The sequence below is a fragment of the Mesoplodon densirostris genome, chromosome 13, assembly GCF_025265405.1.
Source record: "Mesoplodon densirostris isolate mMesDen1 chromosome 13, mMesDen1 primary haplotype, whole genome shotgun sequence".
In the NCBI taxonomy this organism is placed as follows: domain Eukaryota; kingdom Metazoa; phylum Chordata; class Mammalia; order Artiodactyla; family Ziphiidae; genus Mesoplodon; species Mesoplodon densirostris.
In genome coordinates this window covers 1,995,671-2,023,560 of record NC_082673.1, presented here as the reverse complement: position 1 = coordinate 2,023,560, position 27,890 = coordinate 1,995,671, and positions in this window count along the sequence as shown.

Below are 27,890 nucleotides of genomic sequence, written 5' to 3'. Positions count from 1 at the left end.
GGCACCAAAAAGAGACAGACGTCAATCAAAAGAAAGCAGAAGAAAACTGGTATTGAAAATGGGATGACATATATGGGTCCTAGAAGTATTCTGCTGAGGACTTAGGAATCTGGCCAAGGACCTCTCAGAGCCCTGCTGGCCTTCCAGGAGGCCAGCCTGGGAAAAGCCTGTAAATGGCGTTTATCTCCACGGTGAAACCAAGATGCAGGTGTGGAGACCTACTGAGCATTTGGGGGCCACTGTGTTCGTGCAAGGCCTCGAGGCTTCGTCTTGGTCTTTTACAGCAGAGAATGGTGCCAGTGGGCACTAATGACATCTTAAAGCAGAAAATCCACCACAATCAGAGGAATACTGAGTACATGGTAAAAGTACATCACGTTAATCCATCTCCCATGAAAGATAAGTCAGTGATGACAAATGGCCGTGGGTCTGTGCCAGTTGATCTGTAACTGTAAACGCTTTACCTCCTGCCTGGGCACTTGAACGTGCAAAAGTGGCTGAAACAGTCGGGCCCCTGCAGGTGGGAGCCTCCCCTCCCTTCATCAGCTGGGCATTAACCCAGCCAGCCACTGAGCCAGCCGTGGTCCAGCAGAGGATGAGGGCGCTGCTGAAAGAACTTCACTGCTGAATACACTCTACTGAGGTCATCTGCAGTTAAAAAGTATTTTAACTAGCTAAAAGAGAAAAGGCAATTTGTCCAATCATTACATACAACAGATTTACTAGATAACTGAATATACATTGAAATGCATGATCTGGAAGGCAGTGAAAGAAGGATGCTAAACACTCTGCCTGAAAGTGTTCACTCATAACATATGTGGATTAAGAACCTTTAAGAAACAAGAATACAAAAGATACCTAGGGCTTCCCTGGTGGCGCAGTGGTTGGGAGTCCACCTGCCGATGCAGGGGACACGGGTTCGTGCCCCGGTCCGGGAAGATCCCACATGCCATGGAGCGGCTGCGCCCGTGAGCTATGGCCGCTGAGCCTGCATGTCTGGAGCTTGTGCTCCACCACAGGAGAGGCCACAACAGTGAGAGGCCCGCGTACCGCAAATATATATATATATATATATATATATATATATATATATATATATATCGTGTGAAGCTACCTGAGAGTGAGTTACCTTTCTTTCTGATGGCTGGAATGCAGAGCAACATGGGGTGAAGAGTTTATCTTGAAAAGATGGTTGTCCACTCAGATACACCTGCAAAGGGGCATTTTATTCTGAATTCTGTCTAGTTAATGTTCTAGTCTCTAAACATCCAGAGTGGTCCCAACAGTGCATTAAACATTGGTCCCTCAAAGGTCCCTTGCTTTTACCAATTTAAGTTCATTAAATTTAGAGTATCAGTTCAAAGGTCATTTCCTCAGGATGGTCACTCCAGACACCTCAGATCAGGATGCTCACCAGGTGGCAGCCTGAATCTCTCCTGCATGGTCCTCATGCAGCATGTTTATATGGTATCTTCATTTGCATAATCTTATGTCCAATATTTCTCTCCCCCACCAGATCATAAGTTCCCTGAGGGCAGGACCACAACTATTCTGTGTCCTCTGTCACCAGCACAATTATACTGGGCATTTAAAGAGCCTCAATATATATATATATGTATAGTTGTTGCTCTTTTTCTTATAAAAGGCAGAGAGGAGATGCTCTCAGCCTTCTGGACCCCAGACCTTCTCAGTACAGTAGCTGCTGTCTTCTCAAACAAGCCCTATGTTTAGAATTTCTTCTGGAACCCAGTGCTCTTTGGGAGAGTAGGAGAATTGGGGGTGGATGGAACATAGGAAACAGCTAGAGAACAAATTGTCAGTCTGGCTATTTTAAAAGTCTATTGACTGACAGCTTAAAAGAATCATTTCGTGACTTGTTACCTATAGTTACTGAGTCATTTCAAAAGACACATGGCAGAAATTACATGTACAAAAAATTAAGTGTGGTCCATTGCTTTTTATTAAATGAGAATTTATTGTGTTTCTACTAAGTGGTCAATGGCAAGGGGTTTTTAAAACGCTGTGAAAAGACCACATTATGGTAATTTTCATTCAAATAAACCATTTATTGGCATCTGACTATAAACAGACAGTTTACAGATGGGATCCTAATGGTCAAAAAAAATTGAAGAGATTCTAGAATTTACTAGTAATAATAGAAATACAAATTCAAACACCAACTTATTAATTTTCACCCAACATAATAGCAAAATTATTTCTAGTAAAAAATAAAAAGCATTTTATTAGTAGTATTATTTGTATTCTAATAATACTCCATTAGAATATTTACTAATGGAGAGTAAATATTCAAACAAAAATAGTCCTACAGTACTTAACGAAATTAAAAATGTGAAAACCTTCTGACCCAGAAAGCCCATAAGTCAACAGGAGACATATGCAAGGGCTGTGTTCCACTACTACCCATGTATCTGGTCATTGGAAGCAATCTGGAGTCCATCTCGAGGAGACAGGTAGGTATAACGTTGTAGTTCACTAGTAGGAATACTATACAGCACTTACTTAGGAGTATTGAACTATAGGAACATAAGCAAAAGAGTGATATCTTCAAAACCACCGGAGGAAAAAAGTGATAAACAGAACAAGGTTATAGCACAATACAATTTGTATAAATTTAAAACACACACAAAACGCCATCTATTTTATAAGGATATTTCCGTGAATAAAACCTCTTTCATCTGCATTCCTCACTCACCTCTGGACACAGGAGACTGACCTGGCAGACTATATCTTTCTTCCTCTGGCTTCTGCTTGGATCAAGCCTTGGGTGAGAGGCCCCAGCAGGAAACAGGAAGGCTGGGGAAGAGGGCTGGGGTGTTGTTCTCCAGCCCCCTGCCTGTCAAGTCCTTGGGGTGGCAAAGTGCCATTTAAGGAGAACACAGGTCCTGGCACGCAGCTCTTCCATACCGTCGCCTTCTCTGGGATCAGGTGAGGGCTGCCAGCCTCCGTCCTTTGCCCTTTGAGGCTCCTCCAGTAGGATGGTCTGTGCTCCCATATCCTGTTTCCCCATATTTTGCCCACACTTTGTAAATAACCCATTTATTAATCTCCCTTCTAATTACGTACTGTCAGTGATCAAAGTTTCCTGCTGAGTCACTGACTGATAGTAAGCAGTATAATTAATTAGACTCCTATCCGGAAGTCCAAGAAAATAATTGAAGAAAGGGAGAAAGGTGAGGGTGGGCTGGAGGAGAGAGGGAGGAACCACCCTACATGTCAGGCCCTGGCAGGGCAGTGCAGCCTTTCATTTGAACCCTGACTATGGAGCCATGGTTTCCATCCTGAGTATCCAATCTAATAAACACGCATCCTGTTTCTTCGTCTATAAAATGGAGGTGACAACTGTTGTCTACCTTCTAGGATTCCTACACAGATTAAATTAGCAGTGGCCTGCAAAGTGGTGAGCACACGCTGTGCTGATCCTGCTGTTTTGAATCATATCCTGGGGAATGAGCACACATGAGATCACAGAGACAGGTGGGCACAGCTTGTGAACAGCTTTGCAAATTAGGCCGAGGAGTCACCCTGTCAGTTGTGTGCAGCCAGTGAAGTTAGTAGGCAAGGGTGTGGCAAGACTGGGATTTCTGGTTTCGAAAATGAACCTGAGAGTGGTGTGGATTTGGAAGGAGTCACGGGACCAATTAGGAGACTGCTCGTACACCCTCGGAGGGGAGAAGCAGATTCAAAGATAAATACATGCAGAGTTTAAGACTGATTACTGACAGGATATGAAAAAGGAGGTAGAGTGACAGTCAGGCCGTGCCAGAATTCCCAGTTTGTGGATCCAGAAGGAGTAACGTCTCACAAACCAAGGATCCCAAAAGTTGAGGGGAAGGTAGTACAAGAAGGGAGGAGAGAGAACACAGTGCAGTCAAAGGGCTGAACAACTCTAGAGAAATGGGAAATGAAGGTCTGACAAAGTCAACCTTGCATCTGGCTGCTATTCTGCATAAACGCTTTTACCTATACTTTTTCTTCTATTTGTTGAAAAAGGGTGGCCCTTTGTCCTACACTTTCCACCTTGTGGACGTAGCTCCCTGAACCCCAGGGGTGATGTGTAACACATCTCCCGTTCCCACATTTCCTGAAAAACAGAAGCCCTCGACCACTCGCCCACAGGAATGTGATGTGAGCCACGTAGATCATCTTAAATTTTTTAAGAGCCACCTTTCAAAAATACAAAGAAACAGATAAAATTAAGTTTTAACAGCCTTAGTGAGGATGACTGACATAAAACAAACTGCATACATTTAGTGCACACAGTTTAAAACTGTCACCACAATCAAGATACTGAAAATTTTACTTAAACCAATTGGCAGTTTATATTTAAATTACTAAATGGGCCTCCCTGGTGGCGCAAGTGGTTGAGAGTCCGCCTGCCGATGCAGGGGATACGGGTTCGTGCCCCGGTCTGGGAGGATCCCATATGCCGCAGAGCGGCTGGGCCCGTGAGCCATGGCCGCTGAGCCTGCGCGTCCGGAGCCTGCGCGTCCGGAGCCTGCGCGTCCGGAGCCTGTGCGTCCGGAGCCTATGCTCCGCAACGGGGGAGGCCACAGCAGTGAGAGGCCCGCATACCGCAAAAAAATAAATAAATAAATAAATAAATAAATAAATTACTAAATGAATGATACTTCTACAATTCTCTAAACCTGCAAGTTGCATAATAATTCTTAGAAGAATATTAAGTTCACGATAAAATCAATTTCATACTAATAAACAGCCAAAGTAGATTTGATACTTCCAGTAACCTGAATTTTTCAAGGCAAATAATTGGAAAAGCCACATATAAAAATTAAAGAAAATCTTCCTTTTATCTAAATCAATTTTTAAATTTATTTTAAATAGGTATCAATTTGGTTGACCTAATGTTGGCCAACCCTGCTAATGGCCCTTACCCATTCATGAAGCCTTTAAATTATATCCATTAGTTTGCTATGAGCTCAAGATCCTTGCATTTCAGAAACTCAGTCATTGCCAACTGAGTTCATATGATCCAGTCCAATTAGGATTCTATTCAGTGTTCAGAGACTTTTTAAATTTTGACTTTAATTGGTTTTTATTGGGTTCCTTTTTATGTTATCAGTTAGTTCCTTTAAACTGTGAATGCCAAAGTTCATTGCCATCCATATCCACTGAAAAATCAGAGAAACTGTAGCAGGGCATTTAAAAAACCGAAAAGGTGCAACCATATCTCATAGTCCAGTAGGAAAAATGAATGGAGGATTGAGATGAGAACAAAAACTTTAAAGACCACAAATGAAGGATCTGCCAGGCTCCCTGGTACATTGCAGCCTTGGGTTTTGCATTGGCAAAGGTGTGGGAATGCTAGCTCACATCCACTGGGCCAGAGCTGCAGGTGAGCAACAAAGAACTGTGACAGGTGCACTTCAGAAAGGCCACAGCCAATGGACATTCAAGCCCAGGTGCTGCAGCCCTTGGTTCAATGCCCTGGCATCTTCCCCACTGGACAGGGAAGGCGGGACCAGCATGTCTTTGGACAGAGCCGTCTCCTCTGCTGTGACCCTCCTTTCTTGTCTGAGCTCTCCCTTCTCACAGGGACCTGCTTCACCTGTGACCCAGCATCCCCACCTGGAAAATCTTCCTAAGCCCCTGCCTGTGCTTTACACCAGAAAATGAATTATGGCTTTGAGGCCTCTTAATAAGGGAAATGATATGGGGGTCCCTGAGGAAATGCTTCTAGTTCCTCGTTTCATTAGGATGCTCTGCAGACATTTCATCTCAGAAGACGACATTCGAACATCCAGGAGCTCTGTCTTACACACACACACACACATACACGCTACACATACATGCATACACATACATGTATGTGCACGCACACATGCACACAGGCACACACACACACACACACACACTCTTTCATTTCAGAGATGGGATTAGGACTTAGCAAGCCTGGAATAGGGTCTACTTTACTTTCAACAGCCTGAGAACTGCTTGGGCGGTTTTATTAATCACGAATCTAGACTAATTTTTATTTCCCTTAAGCTTTACAGCACTGGATGGACTGGTGCTACATGTGGGTTGGCACTGATTTCTCATGCTTTCTCACAGAGGTAAATAACAGTAACTTTTACAAACATATTTAAGACTTTCTCCAAAAGTTCAAAGAGAAGCAATTCCCTCATTCCTGCATTGTCTGGAGGCTTGCTGTCTAGCCCTATCAGAGGTCCCCTTGGAGCCCACCTGCAGAAGCCTGTCTGAATTATTTGGCTGATTAGGGCATCATGCTGAAACCCATATTTCCCTACAAAATCAGGCTTTAAATCAAATTATTTACCTGTTCAAATAAGATATTTCCCATGCATACATAAATGTATCGCTCCTATCTTTGTACCATATTTGGGTGAAATGTCTGAACTACAGACATAATCATGGCAACGGTGAGTATTTTTGTGTTTGCACTCATGTCACCAGAACAAACACTATCGTTAGACACATACCCTTCATGGGTGCACCTTCCAGTGAGGGGTCCAGTCACCCCTTCCCCTGACATCTCTCCCACCCTCACATTAATATTTATTTTCTTTTCTAAGTCACAGTATTTCCTCCTTGAATTCATCATTTAATATTCAACTGGAATGTGACTCAAACCTTCATGAATTGCCTTATTTGCAAATACCATTCTATCACGTTTTCCCTCAAAGAAGGTCTACCTGGCAATATAATAAAGAACATATTGTGTATATTATATATACATGTATATTATATGCATGCACATTATATACTTTATGATACCTAGAGAAAGATAGAGGAAGGGTATATACAACCAGGAAAGGTATTTGTTGCAAGCAAAGGTGTACATAACCAGGAAAGTTATCCAAGTTGAAGTAAGGCATCCATGACAAGAAATGGAGGATAACTAAGTCAGACGTAGGTCAAGGTTATGGGTAGAAGCCTGGGACCACTAACTAGATAAAAGAGTTACCAGCACACACTGGTCCCTTGAAGTGAACCTCTCACTTCTCTGTCTAAACATATTTGATTTCTGTTATGAACTTACTGAATCACAGAAAAATATAAATTATTAAAATAATATAAATTATTTTATATGTATTTATTCTTTCATTTTTATGCCTTTTCCCTTTCCCAAGTAAATTCTTAGCTAAGCAGATCCATATAATATGTACTGGTATCCCTTTAAAACTGAGTTTAGGAAGTTACAAATAAATATGCATCACATAAATGAACAGCATCAAGCAAGATAGAATAAAAGTGGGTGGGGGTCCACTTGCCTATTTCAAACAGTACAAAAGCACAGTGATAAGCCTGTGTGGTCCTGGGGTGACAGCAAACATCTAAACCAATGGATAAAACTGAGAGTAAAAAAAAAAAAAAAACCCTTATATCTGTGGCCAGTTGAGTCTTGAAATCAAGATTCAATGAAAAAAGTAATAGTCTCTTCAATAAATGGTGCTAGACAACTAGATATCCACATGAGAAAAAACTGAAGCTGGCCCCTACAACACAGCATACACAAAAAGTTTACTCAGAATGGATCAAATACCTAAATGTAAGAACTGAAACTTTAAAACCTTTGGAAGTAAACAAAGATGGAAATTTTGTTATCTTGAATTAGGCAGAGGATTATTTATGGCACCAAAATCACAGGCAAGAAAACAAAACATAAAATAGATAAACTGAACTTCCTTAAAATCTTTTGTGCTTTAAAGGATATTATCAACAAAGTGAAAAAAAAAACCTATATAATGGGAGAAGACATTTTCAAATCATATACTAGCTGATAAGGTTCCAGTACCCAGAATATATAAAGAAGTTTTATACATCATTAACAAAAAGTAAAACATCCCAGTGAAAAACGGGCAAAAGATTTGCATAGGCATTTCTCCAAAGAAGACATAGAGATAGCAAAAAATCACATGAAAAGATGCTCAACATCACTAAATGAAAATCAAAGTCAGGAGATGACACTTCACACCCACCAGGGTGGCTATAATCAAAACGACAGGCAGTAACAAATGTTGGTGGGGATGTGAAAAAATTGAAACCTGCATTGCTGGTGGGAACATAAAATGGTGTGGCTGCTTTGGAAAACAGTTTTTCAGTTTCTCAAAGTGTTCATCATAATGTTAACCCATATGACCCAGGCATTCTACTCCTGGCATATTCCCAAGAAAACGGAAAATATGTGTTCATATAAAAACTTGTACATGAATGTTAACATGAATGGCTATTCATAATAGTCAGAAAAACAGAAACACCGAAATGTCCATCATGCTACAATAATGGATGAACTCTGACAACATTATGCTAAGTAAAAAAAGCCAGTCACAAAAGATCACATATTTTATGATTCCATTTATATGAAATGTCCAGAATAGGGAAACCTATAGAGACAGAAAGTAGAGGAGAGTTTGCCCAGGGCCCAGAGGTGAGAAGAATGGATAATAACTGCTAATGGATAAAGAGTTTCTTTTTGGTGATGAAAATATTCTGATATCAGATAGCGGTGATGGTTGCAGGACCTTGTGAATATGCTGAAAACAACTAAAGTATATACTTTATAAAGGTAAATCTTACATTATGGGAATTATATTTCAATTTATTTTTAAAAAAGCAATAGTGAGCAAAGAAATTGTCAGTAAATCTAAAGAAGTGCTGACCGCTTAAAAAAACAGCAATAATAACTAGTCTGAGATAGATTAAAAACAATATGTAACTTAATACAACACTGAACATAAACAATGAAAGTGATATTAATAAATAGTAAGTCTAGGTGAAGGGTCTATAGGTTTTATTGTATTATTCAATAAATATTAGTCTTTCAACCTTTTTGTAAGATTGAACTTTTCAAAATAAAAGGTTAGAAAAAAAGTGAATGGGATTGTATTGAAATTAAACAGCAGAGCAAAAATTATATGTAATAATAATCTTCCTTTAAAAGGTAAATACTCTACTCGCTCAACAAATATTTTTGAGCACTTACTGTGTTGTAGACAAAGTACTAGAAACTCAGAGAAACCAGGTCTTTTCATAAGTTGATAGCTCATTTCTTTTTAGTGCTGAATAATATTCCATTGTCTGTATGTACCAAGGCTTATTTATCCATTCACCTGCTGAAAGACAGCATGGTAGCTTTCATGTTTTTGCAATTATGAATAAGGCTACTGCAAACATCTGTGCACTGTGTTTTTTGTAGACATACGTTTTCAATTCATTTGGGTAATACTAAGGAGAACAGTTGTTGGATCTTATGATAAGAAGTGATTATCCAAATATAGCATTGCTATCCCTAGCAGCATCTCTGATGGACATTCAATTTCACTTGCTTGAGACTTTGGAAGACTTACAACTTGCAACTTTTCTAGCTTCTCGCATCCCAGGTTGCTCATTTACTCTGAACTATGAGTTCGTAAGGAATCATGAACAGTATTCAATTTTCCTTTACCATCCTTGGAGCATCGTCATTGATTAAACCATAATTTATGGTTCTATTTCAACTAAGCCACGAACTAAATTTGAACTTTTCCCCAAAGTTCAGCAATGTTCTGAGGGTCAGCTTCCTAACCCCATCATCCGTGAGCACATTTCTGGCTCTACCTTGCAATGACTTCACGACTCTAGGTACCCTTGCTTTGCCTCATTAGGCTCTGGCCTTCTTGAGGCCAGAGACCAAGCCTCATCTTCAAAAGGAATCTATACTGTATTATCCTGCATGCTGAGGTGTCCCAAAAATACTTGGACAAACAGAAACTGCTAAGTTATGAGCTGTATGTGCATCTACTCATCCATATTCTGACCACTTGACACTGAAATTTAGATTTTGGCAATGCCAGCGAAGCAAGTATTGAGCACCGATGACTTCTAACAAAGTATTTTTTTCCTCCAAAGTCCATTCAACTTTCTTTATGAAAGACTCAAAAATTTTAAATGATTGAAATACTGTATCTTTAACATGAATAGTGTTCTATAATTCCATATATTGTAGAAATTTAAGAAGCTTTCAGATTCTTCACTTTATCAGTTATATAACTAAAATGTTTACTAGTTTAACAGAGCTAGTTGATGTACTCATCCCATTCATTAAAATTCAACCCACCTTGAACTTTCCTTCAAAATATCCTAGAAAATGACAAAACCACTGGTATTACATAAACACATATAATGCTTTAACAATCCAATATACAGATCTAATGATGTTCTATAATGTCTTGATTCAGTATCATCTGCTAAACATTTATTGCTAATTCACTTTATAACATTCTTTATTAAAAGTCTTTAAAACCTGCAGCTGCATCCATAATTATTTCCTAAATATAAAGACTGCTTTTATAAATGATCTCCTTGTTCAAAATACTGCCATACAGCTCACAAACTCTTTGTTAGAAGCCAGAGAGCTTTTATTCTTTAGGAAAAGAGATGCTAAGTAATTCATCAGATGCCAAACCCTTTTTCTTTGGCCACATTTCCGCTTTAATCCAAGTGGTCAACTTCTATGTTCATTAAGAATAGTTATAACATAGCCTCAGATGGATGCCCAGGACTTTTATCCATTGGAGTACCATCCCGCTGCTAGGATTCAATCTCTTAATGTGCATCCTTGATAAACCTGAAAAAGCTCAGTGATTTGGCAAAGCCAAGCACACTGAAGAGCAGCTCGTATGCAAATATTCTGGAGACACACATGGAAGGAAGAGACTGCATTTCATCTGGAGTTCTGTTAATTCTGCTCAGGAGAAAATAGCCTACTCGGGGATTTATATGCTTGTAAAAATGATGTAAATGATTTCAGACTCCATTTAACTGATTATTTTATGATTATACTGCTTTTACACAACCCCCCCCCAAAAAGGGAAAACTTCAGAGAAATAAAGTTCCAATGCGATTTAAAGAAATTACATTTTTGTTGAAAAAAACCCATTGAATTCTGTGTAATAAAGTTGCTTATTTCTCAAAACAATTTCATTTATTCATAAGCATGACTGATAAATCAATATTGGTGAGGGTATCCCTAAACAATGCAGGATACCTGCGAGTTAGTGGGTAGGATAGTATGTAAGTTGTATGCGTATACTGCTTGGAATATGACCATTTTTCAGAAACTGTTCTCTCCAGGATAGCCAATGATCTACATGTGGACAAACCCAAATGCACTTGAATCTTTATTCCTTTTCACTCCCGGCAGTGTCAACACTATTAACAATCTATTTTTTTTTCTTGAAACTCTGTTTTCCCTTACACTTTTCTAAGTGCACTTACATAACCTTCTCTCTTATTATTTCTCCTTCCCCAAATGTTCATAAACTATTGATTTTTTCCTTCATTCTCTCAAACAGTTAATGTATTTTCACAGCTTCAGCAACAATCTCCATTTTGATAGCTCTGAGCTGGATATGTCAGGTTGTACCTCTTTCTGAAACCAATGGTTCCTTCCCCTGCTCTTTGGTCGTTACACCCTTTCACCACTGGACATGTCCCAAGTCAGGTGTGACACCTTTCTTTCCAAAGAAGCTCATTTTACATCTACACGCATTTGTGTTTACCAAGCACCTGGCAGGTATCAAGCACATGATCTCGTCCTGATTCTTCCCTTGTCTGTTAGTCCATCACCCATCGCCCTACCATCCAGGCTCAACTGGCTCATTGCTAACCTCTGCCCTATCAGGTCATGTTCTCATCACCTCAAACCTGAATCACTGCAGTAGAATCAACCCTGGTCCTTCCTGAAGGACAATTCCTCTAAAATATGACATTCAACACGTGATTACGCTGTCCGAAAACCTCCCTATTTGTATAAGATTAAGGTCAAGATAATATGCGAGCCCTTCCAAATCCATGAGAATCTAAACCTCTCCAGTTCCTTAGTCAGTAAAAGTAAAAGTTAGTAAAATATAATTGCTTACTTTGTTTGTTTTTATCATAATTTGAAGCAAGTGAAGCATGTAATTAGTGGGACAAAAGGTATTTCTTCTTCCCAAACCACCTTTATTATGAAGTATGGAAAATATGAAATGTTGACACAAATCTTAATTTTGACTCAATGTACGGAGAATCATTTAACTTTCCCGGACTTCAACTGTCTCATTTGCAAAACAGAAATGATAATGTTTGCCTCTCAGTCCTGATGTGAAAATCACATGTGAGATGCCCAAGAGAGAGGAACTTTCACAAAACTACTAATGCCACACAAAGTGGGGGGATGTTACTGAGAAGGGGAACTAGAGAAGGCTGGGGCCCCTGGAACATGCTTATATGGCCCAGGAAGACTTCACGCAACAATGAAATACTCTAACTTCAGGAGTTTCCAGAAATTTACTGCCATGGAAAGAAAACACAAAATGAAAAATAAAAATGCACCGATGATGGATAACTGGCAAATTTTATTTTTCGTTGATCACTTAAAAGGATTTATAAGTAGAGAAAAACAATGGGCTTGGAGAGAAAAATGAACAGCCTATTTGTTTATGAATGTAATGAATTAGATGAACACCCTAATCTTACTTCCCTTAGCTCTAAATGTACGCTACCATATCACTGCTTGGTCATATGACCTGCAATCAGTGGTGAAGTATCCAGAAAATTGGATTAATCTGCTCTTAGGAGTTTTACTTCTTCAAGATTAAAACCAGACCAGAGAAACAAAAGATAAATAGTCCAGCTAAATTGGTGCAGGCTTACCACATGGTAAGTGAGGAAATATTATATAAAACTGCTGAAAATAAAAACAAATACAGAAAAAAAAAAGCTATCCAGTCAGAAGTACTAGTATGCACATTGGTCTATGACTCTGTTTGTGTCCTTTGGATATAACTCATTTCTGAGTAATAAAGTGAAAAGACACCCACAAAGCTGGGGTGCATTAATTACACCGAAGGCCACATTATGAACATTTCATCTTAAAACGTTCTTTAAAAACAAGCTTTTAGAGAGACAATAGCCCATGAGCCCACCTTTGCTGAGCATTCCATCCATAGCAGGTACAGAAAATGACCTAGAAATCATTGGTAGATTCTTCAGTGCCATTGTAGCAGACAGTTGCTCTTCTTTCTACCCTATAATATAACCCCCCCTTTTTCTGAAAACTGCACCAAAATTTGTATTGGAGGGAGGGAACTTTGCATTTAACCGACCATAGTCAACAGCTGATTATCTATTTCTCTCTTGGTCTTACAGTTTGTCAAGGTTTCCGTCTGAGTTACAGTTGCTGTTGCAGGTATCAGACGACAGAGAGTTGGGGAAGAGGTGGTGGAATAAACACATCATGGAATATTGTTGATCTGGCTTCATTCCTACTTATTCTATGTACTCTTTTTTCCCACAATATTTTTGACCAAAGAAACGGAGTATTCATTTCTTCTCAGCCACTCCTCATTTTTGAGATTTATTTTCTTGTAAACTTCTAAATGATACTAAGATGAAGTTTTTTGCCAAGTCATTATTCATTCTCCCCTTTTTTTTTTTTTTTTTTTTTTTTGCGGTATGCGGGCCTCTCTCTGTTGTGGCCTCTCCTGTTGTGGAGCACAGGCTCTGGACGCACAGGCTCAGTAGTTGTGGCTCACGGGCCCAGCTGCTCCATGGCATGTGGGATCTTCCTGGACCGGGGTACAAACCCGTGTCCCCTGCATCAGCAGGCGGACTCTCAACCACTGCATCACCAGGGAAGCCCCTTAAATTTCTTAATCTCAGATACTTACCTATGTCTTTCCATGAAGCCCCTTGAGCAGATTCAAAGAGGATGCATTATTCTTTTAAATAGTTTTGTACGAGTAACGTATTACTGTTAAAATTCTGGTACCATTTCTAAAAGACTCATGTTTTATGTTAATTTACTTTGTGAATTTATCAGGTATCTTTTATAAAATTAAATCTGCAGCTCTTTGACATTTTGAGTGAATGGCAATATATTTGCTAAATATAAATATAGCTATAACTACTTCACAAATTTAAATTTTAAAAATGTATGTGAGTATGTACATTATATGTGATAAAGAATTAGCCACTTTTCTAATGTACTGATTTAATGATTGTTTTATTTAAAAAAAGAAAACTTATTTCAGTTCACTGATAATTTGAAGACCAAATTCATGAAAATCTAAAACAATCTTCTGACACTTCATGTGTAGAATGTGCTGAACTAGCTTCACAATAATGATTGAAAGATAAAGTTCTTGATCACATGACATTATTTTAATGACCTTTCACTTTCTGCTTTTTTCCCATTCTTCTTTCTCTGTTGTTTCTTTACTTTTTCTTTTTTGGTAAGTGATAACAAATCAAACCAAAAAAAAATCATAATTGTATCACAAACAAAGCACTGTTTGTGATTATAAAATTTTCCATTTCTGGTTCAGTCAAATAGTTTAACCGCAAAACTATATGGAAACTGACTGTAACACCAAATAATAATTTAGATTTCTCAAACTTACTATTGGTATATTTTCAGTGATAGTCTAGAAATCTATACAGATGAAAATGTTTAAAGGTTACATTTAAAAAATCATAGCTACTTTTAAAACTCCAACTGATGAAAGAAAATAAGCCATGAGATATTGCTTAACTGGAGATTTCTTGAGGACACCTATGAACAGAATCTCAGCTCTGGACTAAATCAAGACCACATCCTTACAGAATTTCCAGGGTACCTACACAGACCAGCCCCACGCTGTCCACACTTCACTCCATCTTCACTAGCCACTGAAGCAAATCAAAATGCTTTCTGGATGTATTTTCAGATATTGAGTTTTTAAAGTCCACTTAATCCTTTGAGTATCCTTATTGGTATAACTAATGATAAATATTATTTCTCCTTTACATACCCCAAAATTATGACAAAAATGCAGTGGATGATTCATTTAAAATCAAAATGAAAGTACAGTTGACCCTTGAACAACATAGGTCTGAGTTAAACGGGTACATTTATACCCAGATTTTTCAATAAATATATTGGAAATTTTTTTGGAGATATACGACAATTTAAAAAAACAAACAGTGGAAATGCATAGCCTAGAAAAATTTTTTAAAATTAAGAAAAATGTAGGTATGTCATGAATGCATAAAATATCCATAGACATACATATAACATACAAAACATGTTGATGGATTGCTTATGTAATTAGTAAGGATTCTGGTCAAGAATCGGCTATTAGCAGTTCAGGGGTGTCAAATGTTATATGTGGATTTTCAGCTGCAAGGGGTGTTGGTGCCCCCAAACCTCAGCATTGCTCAAGGGTCAGCTGTAATTAAAATGAGCTTGGGTCATGCTGACCTAGGCTCCACAGTTTGGTATAAAACATGGTATCAATTTTGAATAATAGATATTTTAAAGTCAGGTCCTCCCTGCATTAAAATATTTTTCCATTGAGAGATATAAGAAAATTGATGCTGAATTAATGAGAAAATATTATATTCCCTACATTGAAGCTCTTAAATGTAAGAGGCATATCACCATATAGTAATCAGAAGGGACTCTTTTGATGAAGGAAGGAATGATTGCTATTGGAGATTATTTATAGTAATTCGAAGATACTGCACCTAAGTTTCCAAAACACACTTGAAAGCATCGTATCGAGACTTTCCAATATTCCACGGAGTACGCATCTATTCAGTTATCCCACAAATACTTAGCTGTCAACCACATACAGAGGACTGTGGCTTAACCGGTAGGTAAAGTATCCCCAAAAGTAGCGGGTTGGGTGACTTGTCCAAGCTCTTATGACCAGCATTTCAGGAATCCCCATGTTCTGACTGTCAAACAGTCCTGCTTCTGCTACGTCACGATGCATAACATTTTATACTGCAGGATGCTGTCTCTTACCATGCAAGCCATGTACAACTCATTCTGCTAAGCTAAATGGGACAAAAATATGAAATAAGAGATCTCTCTCCACTTGAGTGCTAGTCTATGACTCACCAGATGGGTTTCAGGGGCAGTTAGACAACTGTAGAAATAACTTCTGACTTAAGATACACTTTTCTTCGCTAGTGGCTTTTGCCTTCCTGATAGAATTGGGTGAATAAGCAGGTTCCTTGCCTGGAATTTATATCTTTTAATTGGTACGAAAATAACAGTCAATTCTTGAAGGCCTTCTTAAATTCCATAATAATCACCTCACACTTTTACATTTTTTGTAACTATGTACATAACTTGGTTCAAACCCATGCAAGCAATTCCAAAGGCAAACTGTGGACGTTCAAATCCACTAGGATCCGATGGTCAATAATTACATTAGACTATCCAGTTCATATTTAGATGGTCTAGACAAAATTGACTGATTTTTTATAATATTTTTATAATTTAAAGGTTCAAGCCAGCATTCTCTGTCCCACTCTCATACATACCATTTCTTGTTAAAAGAAGAAAAAGAATTGAACAGATTCCAGGGCTCATTTCTAATTATCCTCCGGTCCTATACGGTATACACTTTACATTCTCCTGATTGTGCGATCCTATTTCACTCTTCTCTTTTGTGTCTCAAATATAAGCAACACAACAACACTGATCCCTCCCAACAAAACTCCTTCCTCTGGGAAGGGGTGTTGAATATTGTGTCTGGCACTGCTGGAACCTCATGCATCCTAACAGACCAAAAAACCATCAGGAAACAGAGCTGTTTTAGTGGGCTATGGATGTCCTAGAATTAAGTATCGATCTCTCTTTAAAGACAGGTGATTCTGTGCAAAAAGAAGGTTTGGTTGCATTAGCCCACGCACTCCTTTTGCGGGGGGCAGGGGCAGTTAGAGACTAGAATTTCCACAGGCATTAAGTTGGTTTACAAAGTTCTGTCTCAAGGTAACGACATTTCCCCAGAGGTAAGGATTGACAAAAGATTCCAGGCAGCTTGCCTGAGCTTGGAACGGTGAATGAGTTATTTATGTCTGTAACCAAATCTCCAAAAGAATTAGGCCAGGATAACTCTGACTTTGTGCTGTTTGAGCCACATTTGGAGAAAGCCTGCCCCCTCTGCCACAGAGAAGGTAACTGCGGCCACGTACCCACAGGCCTGCTTCCTGGAACACGTTCCCCGCTTCCATCTTATGCTCTGCCCACCAGGGGAGTCTGTCTGGGCTATTAACTGACAACCCAACTAAGAGTCTAACAGTAGGTTTTAACTCTCTTAAAACGTGATTGATCAATCCATGTGGTAATTTCACGTTCACATATCTCAGATCAGGAAAACAAGCAAACAAACAAAAGCAGGCTGTGCCAGGGACACACTGTAGGTCCCCTGGAGAGGAACCCACGTCAGTAGTTCATTCCTCCTCCTGAGATGATCATTTCCGACCTGTACAGGGCAACGGAGCCCCCAGGGAGCTCAGTGACGTGGATGCCTCTGCTCCCTTTCTGCTAAGCAAGCGGGTTCACGGTAAATGGCAAGTGACAGTTGAGAACGATGCTTCCTCAGAGTGCAGTTGCTGCTCTCAGCCAACGCAAAACAGGGGCGCTTCAGCGCAGCAACCAAGACCCTTTTAACTGCCTCAGAGGATCTCAGCGAGGAAATTGAGAAGAGGGTAGGTGTGGAAATGTATTTTACTATCAGTTACAGATGACCTAAGAAATTAAAAGGAACCCCGAAGAACTGTGCTTTCTCATAGGGCCCAACTCTCTCCACAGGGTTGGCTATGCTTACGGCGTCGCGTGTGTTTAAAGGATTGTCAAAGTCTGTCCTGCCAAGGCAAGCTCTCCACTCACTGAATGTGCCCATCGGAACCCATCGAGCTCTTAGTGAAATGTCAGGCATGGGCTATAAAGCTGTGCAAATGCCTTTACCCAGTGAACCCTTTTTATTAAAGCAGAATGCTTATCAAGGTCACTGTGAAAGACTGTAGTTTTAAAGCTCCCAGGGAAGACTCCAGAAGTAAGAATTAACAGAAAATAGATTTAATTAAGACTTTAAAACTTATGGTTCATCAAGAATCTCTTGGCCCCCTCATCACTTTTGGGATTTCAGTGACAAATGTATTTTGTAGCACTAAGAAGTCAGAATGCTATGAAAACCCTCTCTCCTCAGAAGGCACGCTAAAGGTTCTCATTTTCTGCCTCTGGCAGATCTGGTTTGAGCAAGTAGTCTTAAGCTTTAAAAGGCTGGAAAGACAACACTGCATGAAAATGTGTGTTTTTCTTTAGGTAAGATCCACAGGTGCAGGTATACTCGGGGTTGGTGTAGAGAGAGGGATCAGGTGTGTGTACGCATGTGTCTGTTCTTGTGCACAGTCTGGCACATTATAATCATATGAAATATATTAGAAGAGATGGTTAACCCATCACTACTAGTAACTTTTTGAGGCTTGCATACTATGTAACACAGACAGGATCAGCTTAAACTACAAGTAAAATGCCAAGAAAAAAAAATAACAAAACTCTTACAAAATGCCAGATTGTATTATTTTTGGGGAAAACACGACACACACATTCAGAAAGATACTAGCTCATCAATAAAAATACCTAACTAAGATTTTACTATACTGATAGAAGCTTATATATATATATATATATATATATATAATTTTTAATATTCTCATCACACAACGCACTTCAGAGAAGTAAAATATCCAACTGCTTTACTAGGCAAGATTTTCCCAAAGATCATTATGCAGGAACAACCATGTAAAAATCAAATTCCTTATCGTCTAATCCACAAGGAAAAAATAATACTCTTTTCATCTTTCTGTTAAAATCTTGTGTGGGGGGGACCGTTTGAGTTATCAACAAGCAGAAATAATAGTATTATCACTTACCAGCCAAGTAAAGGAACTGGAATTCTTCCAGTTTCTCTAACGTCAGGTTGAGTAGGTCTGCAACCTCGTCTCACAAAGCTATTTCCAGACCAGGTGCAGCCCTCTCACGAGCATCCTGTTTATTTGGAGAAGCGTGGGCCTTGGAGCACTCGGACCCCGACTGCGGAGCCCATGGTTTCTCAGCGGCTCTGAGAACTTCGGCCTCACTCTTCGGCTCCTATCCCTCGGGCCCCCCGAGGAAATTATTCTCGAAGTTGCTGCGGAGAGTTTGATCCGTGGAACAGGAGCGCTCCTCGGAGCCCTGCTCGGGGGTCGCAGCAGGGAAAAGAAGGCTCCTTTCCGTCGGTCACGGACTGGGAGGGGGGCGCGGGGGCACCGGGAGACGCAGCCTCTTAGCTGCGAGGCGCGGGGAGCCGGGCTGCCCTTGGCGAGGCCCGCGGCGGCGCAGTCCGGTCGCGGCGGCGGCAGCCGGGTCCGGAGACGCTGTCCATCCCCTCCGGTGCTGAAGTCAGGGGCCCGAACCCCGGGCCGGGCCCCGCGCCGCACTTTTCCTCGCCAGCCAACGCGAACGGCTGCTCGCCTTCCAGGCTCGCCTTCCTCTGGCGCTTCCTCTCCGGGTAGGGGCGCGCTGGCTCTCCAGGATCACAGTCCCATGCTTCTTTGGTGGCGCCGTTTCCGGACAGTATCTGACGGTGGAGGTAGGAATCCGTGGGAAATCAGATCTGAGCCGCTCCTGACTTTTCAGTGGCCGCGAACGAGTTTCCTAATGCTAGAAACGAAAGGAAACGCACGCACACGCGCGCGCACACACGCGCAAGGGAGAGGGAGCGGGCATGTGTGTGTGTCGGGGGGGGGGAGAGTAAATATAGATTATGTACCGTGGAAAAGCCAGAGCTTCTCTGGGTCTCTCATTACGTAAGATGGAAAGGGCTATTTTGGAAGACTCCACAATCCTGATCGCCAGTTAGGGGGACCAGATGTGAATTCTGAGAAGTCCCATTTGAAATTCCTAGGTTAGACACAGCAAAGCGATCGTGGATTCTTCTTAGACCCTCCAAGCAGAAACGACAGGTTACTGTTACATGAAAAGACAGAGAATGAAGGAAAAAGAAAGAAAAAACAAAAGGCCCCGCTACGTTGCGAAGGGCTGCTGGATTGGCTGGGGGTCCCAGCTGAGCCGCCGGGGGATCGGGCCGGACGCGGGTCGCCGGAGCGCCGGGCGGCGAGGCTGGCGAGCGCCTGCAGCCTCGGCCCCTGCAGGGCGGCGGGGGAGGCCGAGAGCTCAAGGATCGAGCCGGGGACGAAAAAGTCAGCGGGAAGGCTCGGCTGTCCCCGCCCTTTCAACGCCGCCACGACGCGCCGCCCGCCGGCCCCCGGCCCGGGTTTCCGCCCTTCAGCCCGGCTTCTCCTCGCTGCCCCCAGGCCTCGCCGGCCCGTCGCTCCCGCGGCGCACAGTTCACGTCCGCCCGCTGCACCCGCTCGCACAGCCGCTGGTCCCCGCACCGGGGAGGGCGGGGTGGGTGTCCCCGGGCGGCCCCCGAGGGCTCCGCCACCCACCCTCGGCAACGCGCGTGGGGTGAGGCGGGGAACTGAGATACTCTGCGTTGAACCTGCTAGGAAACGGGTCAAAATCACGTCCACGCGGACCCGTAGCCAAGAGGGAAAACGGAGCTGGGGGCGAGGGTCGTGCCCCGGCCCACCGCTCCCGGCACCGAAACAGTGAGCGCAGGCTTCTGCGCCCGGAGACCTGCGGGGAGTTCAGGAAGGAATGGCGGGGTGCGGGGCGAGGCGGGCGGAGCGGGTGCCAGGCGCCCTTCCCGCCGGGCTCTCGGATCCCTCCGGCCCGGATTCCGACAGCAGAGGGAGTCGTGCGCGCAGCGCCGGCCCCCACGCCGGCCCTGGGGATCCGAGCCAAGGGCGGGCGCCGCGCCGGGGGGCTCTCCCGGGACCCGGCTGGTGGGGCGGCCAGCGCGGCGCCTCTGGTTCCCCGGAGGCGAAACGGGACTGAAGCGGGGTCCCTGGGAGTGCAGATCGGACAGGCGCGCTATTCAGTCCGGGAAGCCCAGGGTTTCCTTAGACTGCGAGCCGCCGCCGCCGCCGCGCCCGCGCGTTCCGGTGGCCCCCAGCCTCGCTGCCGGCCGGCTCCCGGCGGAGAAGGCCCGTGGGGGGGCGGGCGCGCGGGGCGGGGCAGGAGGCGGGGCTGTCAGTGGGGAAGCGGCGCGGGGGGCGGTGCGCAGGGGTCCCTCCGGCTCCGGGCGGCCGGCGCGGGGGGCTGCGCGCTGGAACCTGCACGCGCAGCGAGAGGGGCGCGTCACCCGCCCTCTCTCGGGCCTTTGACCAGGGGCGCTGGCGGCAGGTGCCGGTGGGTCTCTCAAACCCCGTCGGATGGAGTTGTCTGGCCTCTCTGGGACGCACGAAGCTCCCTAGGATGTTGTTCCCTGGGGCGAATGTGGAAGCGTGTGTTTTGCTTTACGGTCCGTGTAAAAGTAGACGGATTGCTCAGCATGGTGGTACAGGAAGTTTCCCTTTTCCCTTGGACTCATGTAGACAAAACACATGCCTCTTGGATGTGCACAAGCACGTACGTGTCACCTCCACAAATAAGTTTCAGAAAGTGCTGTTTTTGTTAGAGGACGGAAACAAACCTCCTCCAGCGAGGACGACGCTCGCCCGCCGGTGAAGACACTTTTCTCCGCAGAATTTAAATTATTTTCTCCGGACATGTAGAAACAAGAACAGTAGCAGAAATTTAATGCATCAAGTAAAAGAACCGCATTTAAATGAGCCTCAGAACACGAGGATGTGACTAATTAAAAACATATGTCCTTGATTTTTCATACCCGGAGGAATAGACTCCCTGTCCAGCGCTGGCTGACGTGGGTGCAGAGCCTCTCGGTCCTTCCCCTTCCCTCTCTCTCTGCCAGGAAAAGAAAACAGAAACAGCTGATGAATTTGAACTGTCATTCCCAGTAAGGTTATGTTAGTTTGATGTCTTTTTTGTTGTTGTTGTTGTTTTGAAGAAGCAATATCTACTCCAAATTGTCTTCATCAAGTTGTGTAACCAGTTATGGAAATCAACATGATGAAAATTAAATGCAGTCTAACATCTGATGCTACAAATGAATATAAACAAAGCACACAAAACCAGGGGACAGATAAACTAAGATGAACTAGAAATATTTTAAGAAATTTCACCCTTAAAGCAGTTTTTTAAACTTTATTTTAAATGTGAATTTTCATTCTTATTTTAAGTTATTGTTATTTTTATAATGTAAACATAGTAAAATGTGAATGTAAATCATCAAAACAATACAATATATGAAGCATAAGTTTCACAAGAAAATTTTGTACCCGAGCGTGGTTACTGTGAATCCGAAACTAGGTCCTTCAGTCTCACTGCTTACAAAACTAGAATACAGTTTCCACCCACCCAGCCCACTGGGATTCCTTCACAGTGTAAGAGTCTTAGAAAACATTAGCTGATGAAACATTTTGTAAACAATTTGAAGTCCTTTGGAAGAGGGAGTTTGAAATGCAAATCAAAACCTCCACCCAGTATGATCTAGAGTAACAGTCATTGTATATGAAACTCTGACACTGGCTGTGTCACTCACCCAGCCTCCTAACTATTTTGAGTCATTTTGACTCCATACATAAAATGTCCGCTAACCTCTTCGAATTGTCATACGCAAACAATGTGTGTAAAACTTCATATACCCTGGTATATTTCTATTAAAAATGGGTAATATTATTATCTATGGAGTATCCTTTGGTTGCTATTTCTACACCTCAATTTCAAGAGTAGATAGGTAATTTAGGGTTTCTGCTTTTGAGTAACATATTTTTCTTATTAGTTCTGTGCTTTACTTCATGTCTCCTGTTAAAGACAGGGTTATAGGAGTCCGATACCCACATCTGAACCCTTCTCAATTCATGGTTTCAACAGGTCTAGGATCATTTCAAGTTGATTTTTTTATTGTGTTCAAGTGCAAGTAAATATTACTTAACTATTACCAATTATTTCTGAGTTGGAACAATGATCCTATTTATTTCCTTCTGTGGGTTTTCTAATGAAATGTTGCTGAGTTGAATATGGTTTTGACCCCTTTTTATATAAGAACCTCCCCTCAAGACATACCTTTCCTTAGCCAAGGTGTTCTAGCCTGCTGAGTCATCATCAGATAAGTCTAGAGGGCTTCAATGACAAACTGAAACTACAATGGAGCAATCAGACCAGACGTACAAACATGGAGTCCGGAGGCCATTAAGGATCTGGTCTCAGACACATCCTTGCACCGCTGAGAATTTGAACTTTCTCTGAACTGCACCAGGTCCCAGAACACCACCAGCTGTATTCAGAACAGCACCTGCCAGCTGCAGCCTTATGGTCTCAAGGTGACTTGTGACTATGCAACCATTTCAGACCCCAACCAGCCTTTGCTTGACAAGCAGCCTTACTTCTTACCAGCTCCAATTATAACTCTTCATAAACAACTCATGGAACCAACTGTAACCTTACTGTTTTTCCTTTATAAGCCAACCCCATTCTGTAGTCAGGGACACAATTCAAGTGCTTCTTGAATCTGTGTCTCCCCGGCTGCAGTCCTAACAAACTCCAAATAAACACCTCTTTATTTCAATCAGGTCTCCATTTCTCAAATCTTGGCTAACAACCTCATGTGTTTCCTTCTGTATTAGTTGAGCTCAACTGACTTTAGTTACACGAAAAAGTGGATGTAATTTCAGAATTCCACTCACCTCAAATTAACTGAAGTGCAGAAATCCATCGGTTAATCTGTTTATCCATTGGCCAGTTGGTGGACACTTGGGTTGTTTCTAGGCTTTGGCTATTAGCAATAAAACTTCTGTAGCCATTTGACTACAAAAAAAAAAATCCATCGCTTAGATTTGTGTGGGTTTTGTTTCAGGAGAGGTAACAAGTGGAGGTCAGAGAAACTCAGGAAATTAACCACAACTACCTGGTGAGGGAGATTCATTTTAGACAATGGTTCCCTGAGCCCTTAGCTTTTTATTTTTTACTTTTCTTTTCATAAAAAGAAGTTGAGCTTAACTTGCTTGAGAAAGAATGATACTTTCTCCTCCGTGGTAAGTGACTAAACTGTTTTGAGTCTATTTCTTCATTTCAAAATGGAAATAATGCAACCTACTTAGTAGAGTTGATGGACAGCAGATGGCTGGGAGCTCCACGTATGGCACGTGCTCCCTCCCACGCCTCTCTGACAGACAGAAACAGTGCCTTGGAGGACTTTCTTGTTCATTAGCATCGAGCAGGGAACATTGCTTTATTCAAAGTGCATCCATGTGAATAGTTGTTACAAGGATGTAGAAATTCCACGACAGGTTTTGTCTACAGGTCATCAAGTCATACACGGTGGCAAGTTGCTAACCGTTGACAAAAAATAAAACTATCTTTAAAGGACATACTATCAATTCAGCGTATTTATTACAGTAAATATTTTAAACTGCCTAGTGATATACACCCTTCCTAATGAGCATAATACATATATCCTTTTTTTTTTTTTTTTTTTTTTTTGCGGTACGCGGACCTCTCACTGTTGTGGCCTCTCCCGTTGCGGAGCACAGGCTCCAGACACGCAGGCTCAGCGACCATGGCTCACGGGCCCAGCTGTTCCGCGGCATGTGGGATCTTCCCGGACTGGGGCATGAACCCGTGTCCCCTGCATCGTCAGGCGGACTCTCAACCACTGCGCCACCAGGGAAACCCCTGTGCTGAGCTTTTTGATTTAGCTGCCAACTTCTGTACTTCACAAGAATAATCTTCAAAGAGCCCTTCAGACCCTTCCAGTCTGCTTTCATAGCCTTCCTTTGTCCCACTAGTCTTCTCTTCAGCCTTACATGACATGGTCTCTGCTGCAAACACCATTTTCACACATCCTGTGGATAAGTCCTTCTCTACCCAGGAAGGCGCTGTTCCAGAATATTCCTCAGGGATTAAATAGTATTTGTTTACTTCCAGCAAGATGTCCACCCCCCAGCAGTTTCTTAACCCAGCCCTAAAATTAAGTCCAGCATACACAGCACTGAATGGAGGTCATATTTGGGTGCCCACCATAGGTCACCGAGGCTATGGGGTCACCTTATGTCACCCTCCAGGCCATCCTCAGAGACCTTGAGCTTCAACTCCACAAACAGCAGTTACTTTCCAGGTTCTGTGTGTCCCCAAGATCCCCTTGCTACACTGGCAATGTCTTTTTTTTGATTTGGCTAAGAAGTGCTTATCAGCCTTTGAAATTCAAACAAAGGAACTCGGAAGTCTTGTACCTTTGGAAAAGAACCTGATGTTCTTTTTATTCCTACACTTAAAGGCCTCTCCCGGCAGAGCCCACACTTGTAAGCTCTTCAATCACCTATTCAAGAGGCATGTACAGACCTCACTTGATCCAGTCCTGCTCAGTTCTTCTGGCTGGGAGTGGTCCTATGGGAATCTGGCCTGGCCCGTAAACAGTTTTTCTAGAAAAGCATATTTTCAGGCTTCCTGTTTCTAATATCACATTACCTCCCAAATCTTACCACTTATACCTTCTACCAGCGGAAAGTTTGGAGCAGAGGCAGTGAAAACACAGGCACCTAAGGCATCGGGTTTAAAGTTGAGAGTGTCCACCCTCGATTCCATCTGTCGAACCCCAAAACGTACTTAGAAATGTTCCCCCACCGCCTCAGCTTCCTACCTCAAGAAACAACTCCTCCCTTTATGGAGCAAGGGCTATCCATTGATACAAATATTCTAAGTTATACGGGTTACAGTAAGAGATGCGTGGAGAGTAGCTTCAAAGTACAACGGACCCCCTCCTGTAGAGGGTAATCAATGATCATTCGCCTCCTCGATGGGACGTCCCTGTATGCTTACAATCATGTCATCCAGGTAGTTTTGTTAGTATTCAACCAGATATAATATAAATCTGTCTAAAATTTGCTGATACTAATTGTATCACTTGTTTAAATTTATTTAATGCTCTCACAAGGCTAAATTATGAGAGATTTGAATAACTACACATTTACATTTAAAAATGGGATATTTATTGTGATATATGAAGGATGCAGTCAGTACCCAGAGGAATACTTGCCTCTCTGAACAGCCTTACAGACACAAAGAATGCAAACAAGCTATCTGTGTGAAGTAGGTCCTTGAGTTATTTCACCTCCTGGTCTAACTGTGTCTGGAACTCTGCGATTCTCATCACGTGACCACCAAAGGGGCCACAGGGAAGGCAATAGCAGTGTTTAGACCCCCTGCAACGGATCTGCAAGACTGCTATAGAGCCAAAAGAACAGGAAATTGAACTGAAAAGGAGCCACGCCATCCAACTGCAGAGCAGCTAAGCCGAGAACTACGTGAGCATTTTCCCGGAATGCTTCCAAAAATGAAGACATCACAGCAAGCCAGCATGGGGCTAGATAGAACTGAGTCTTGAAGCCCATATCACAACACTCAGTCTTAGCTGCTTTCAGGATCACAGAGATAATCATGGATTTGAAGTATTTTGAAAAAGCAGTTGGCAAACCATAATAGTTTAGAAGCACAAGAGAGAAAATACTTGGAAATAACCAAGATCTCGGCTTGGATCCAAGAAGCACCCCTTTACCCTGTTTGTGGCCTCAGAGCCTTGCTCTTTCATCAGCACTAATCACATCCATTGGGACAGACTTGGAGGGTCTTCACGCCCTTCACATCTTACTGCTCAGAACTCATAAGTTTCCGCTGCTCTGGGCACGGTGGTCACCGCTCCTTATCTGCTTCCTCCATAAAAGCTTCTCTGATCACAACAGGAAAAGTGCTTCTTATCAACGATGAATCAGTGGACAGGTAAGTACCGTAACCAATTTTTCTGGCTTGGCTCCTGGTAACAGCATATAGTGCCGTGTCCAGAGTTCTCCCCGCTGGCACCCGAGGACGCCTTCTCTGCTGGCTGTGTTCTGAATGGCCCGGCGGGACAAAGTTAATCGAAGATCAAGGTGAAGCAGAAACATCCACCAACGTACAAATATTTCAAGGACAGGGATAAATAGAGAAACAATCATGCTATTTACCCAGTAGATGATGATGACGATGAGGTAGTTCACAGGATAGAGTGACTGAAAGCATTTCACAAGTTTTAGCTGGGTTAGTTGTTCCCTAGATGTCATATGGAAACACACTGATTATCAAGTATTCATTGCACCTTATCAATACTATACAGAAAATGTCAGGAACAAACTTTTCAATGGAACGTGGTCCTTAGAGACATTTTTCAAACAATGGTACTTAGCAATGAAACGTAGATGTGCAGATTTACTGGAGACAGGAAGATGGCATTTTTAAACAAATAACGGAGGCAGGAATATGGCGTTTTTAACACGTCATAGAAAGAGTTACGGCATTTGAAATGAAAATCGAAGTTCATCTAAATTATTTTCCATAAAATAGAGTAATGCCTCCCTCCTTGGTTTTATAGCTGTGTTATGAAGTATGTACTTCATTATGACTTCATAAATCATGGTCTGGAAGTAGCCTTGCCACTGTGCCTTGTAAATACACTTTTGATAGACATCACCGTTTTGTGAGCGTTTTACTCCATTAATATTTATGGTTCTAGGGCTTTGTTCATCTACTTGATGCTTTAAGACAAGATAAGGTTGCATATATTACATTTCTAATTATTTTACAAAATCTTTTCATTTAGGGGGAATCCCAGAAGTTATGCAAATATCTAGTTTCTGACATTTCTCCGGCATTAAACAGAAAATCCATTGAGTTAAAAATTTCCAATGTTTTTAACAATTATTCCCTCCAGGAAGCTGATCAAATGAATTATTTAAGTTTATCTCTGCCAGCCTCTCCCATAAATATTGGAAAAATGAAGTCACTTTACCGCGTGGTGGCCTGTGATGGTTTACTTGTTCCCTGTGTGTATACGTGACCCTGTTAGTAATGGTGTCACTTATAATTCCTGTGAAAATATGTGCACATGTGTGTACACATATCTGCAAAGAAAGTATGAAGTACTCAGTCTCAAGTTGTGGAATCCTTGAAGATGAGGCTAGGATTTCTTCCTTCTGGTTCAGAGGGCTGAAATGAAGGATCTGAGGATGAAGTGACCTCTGGGGGATTTGAGTACAGCCTCTCACTGTATGGTCAT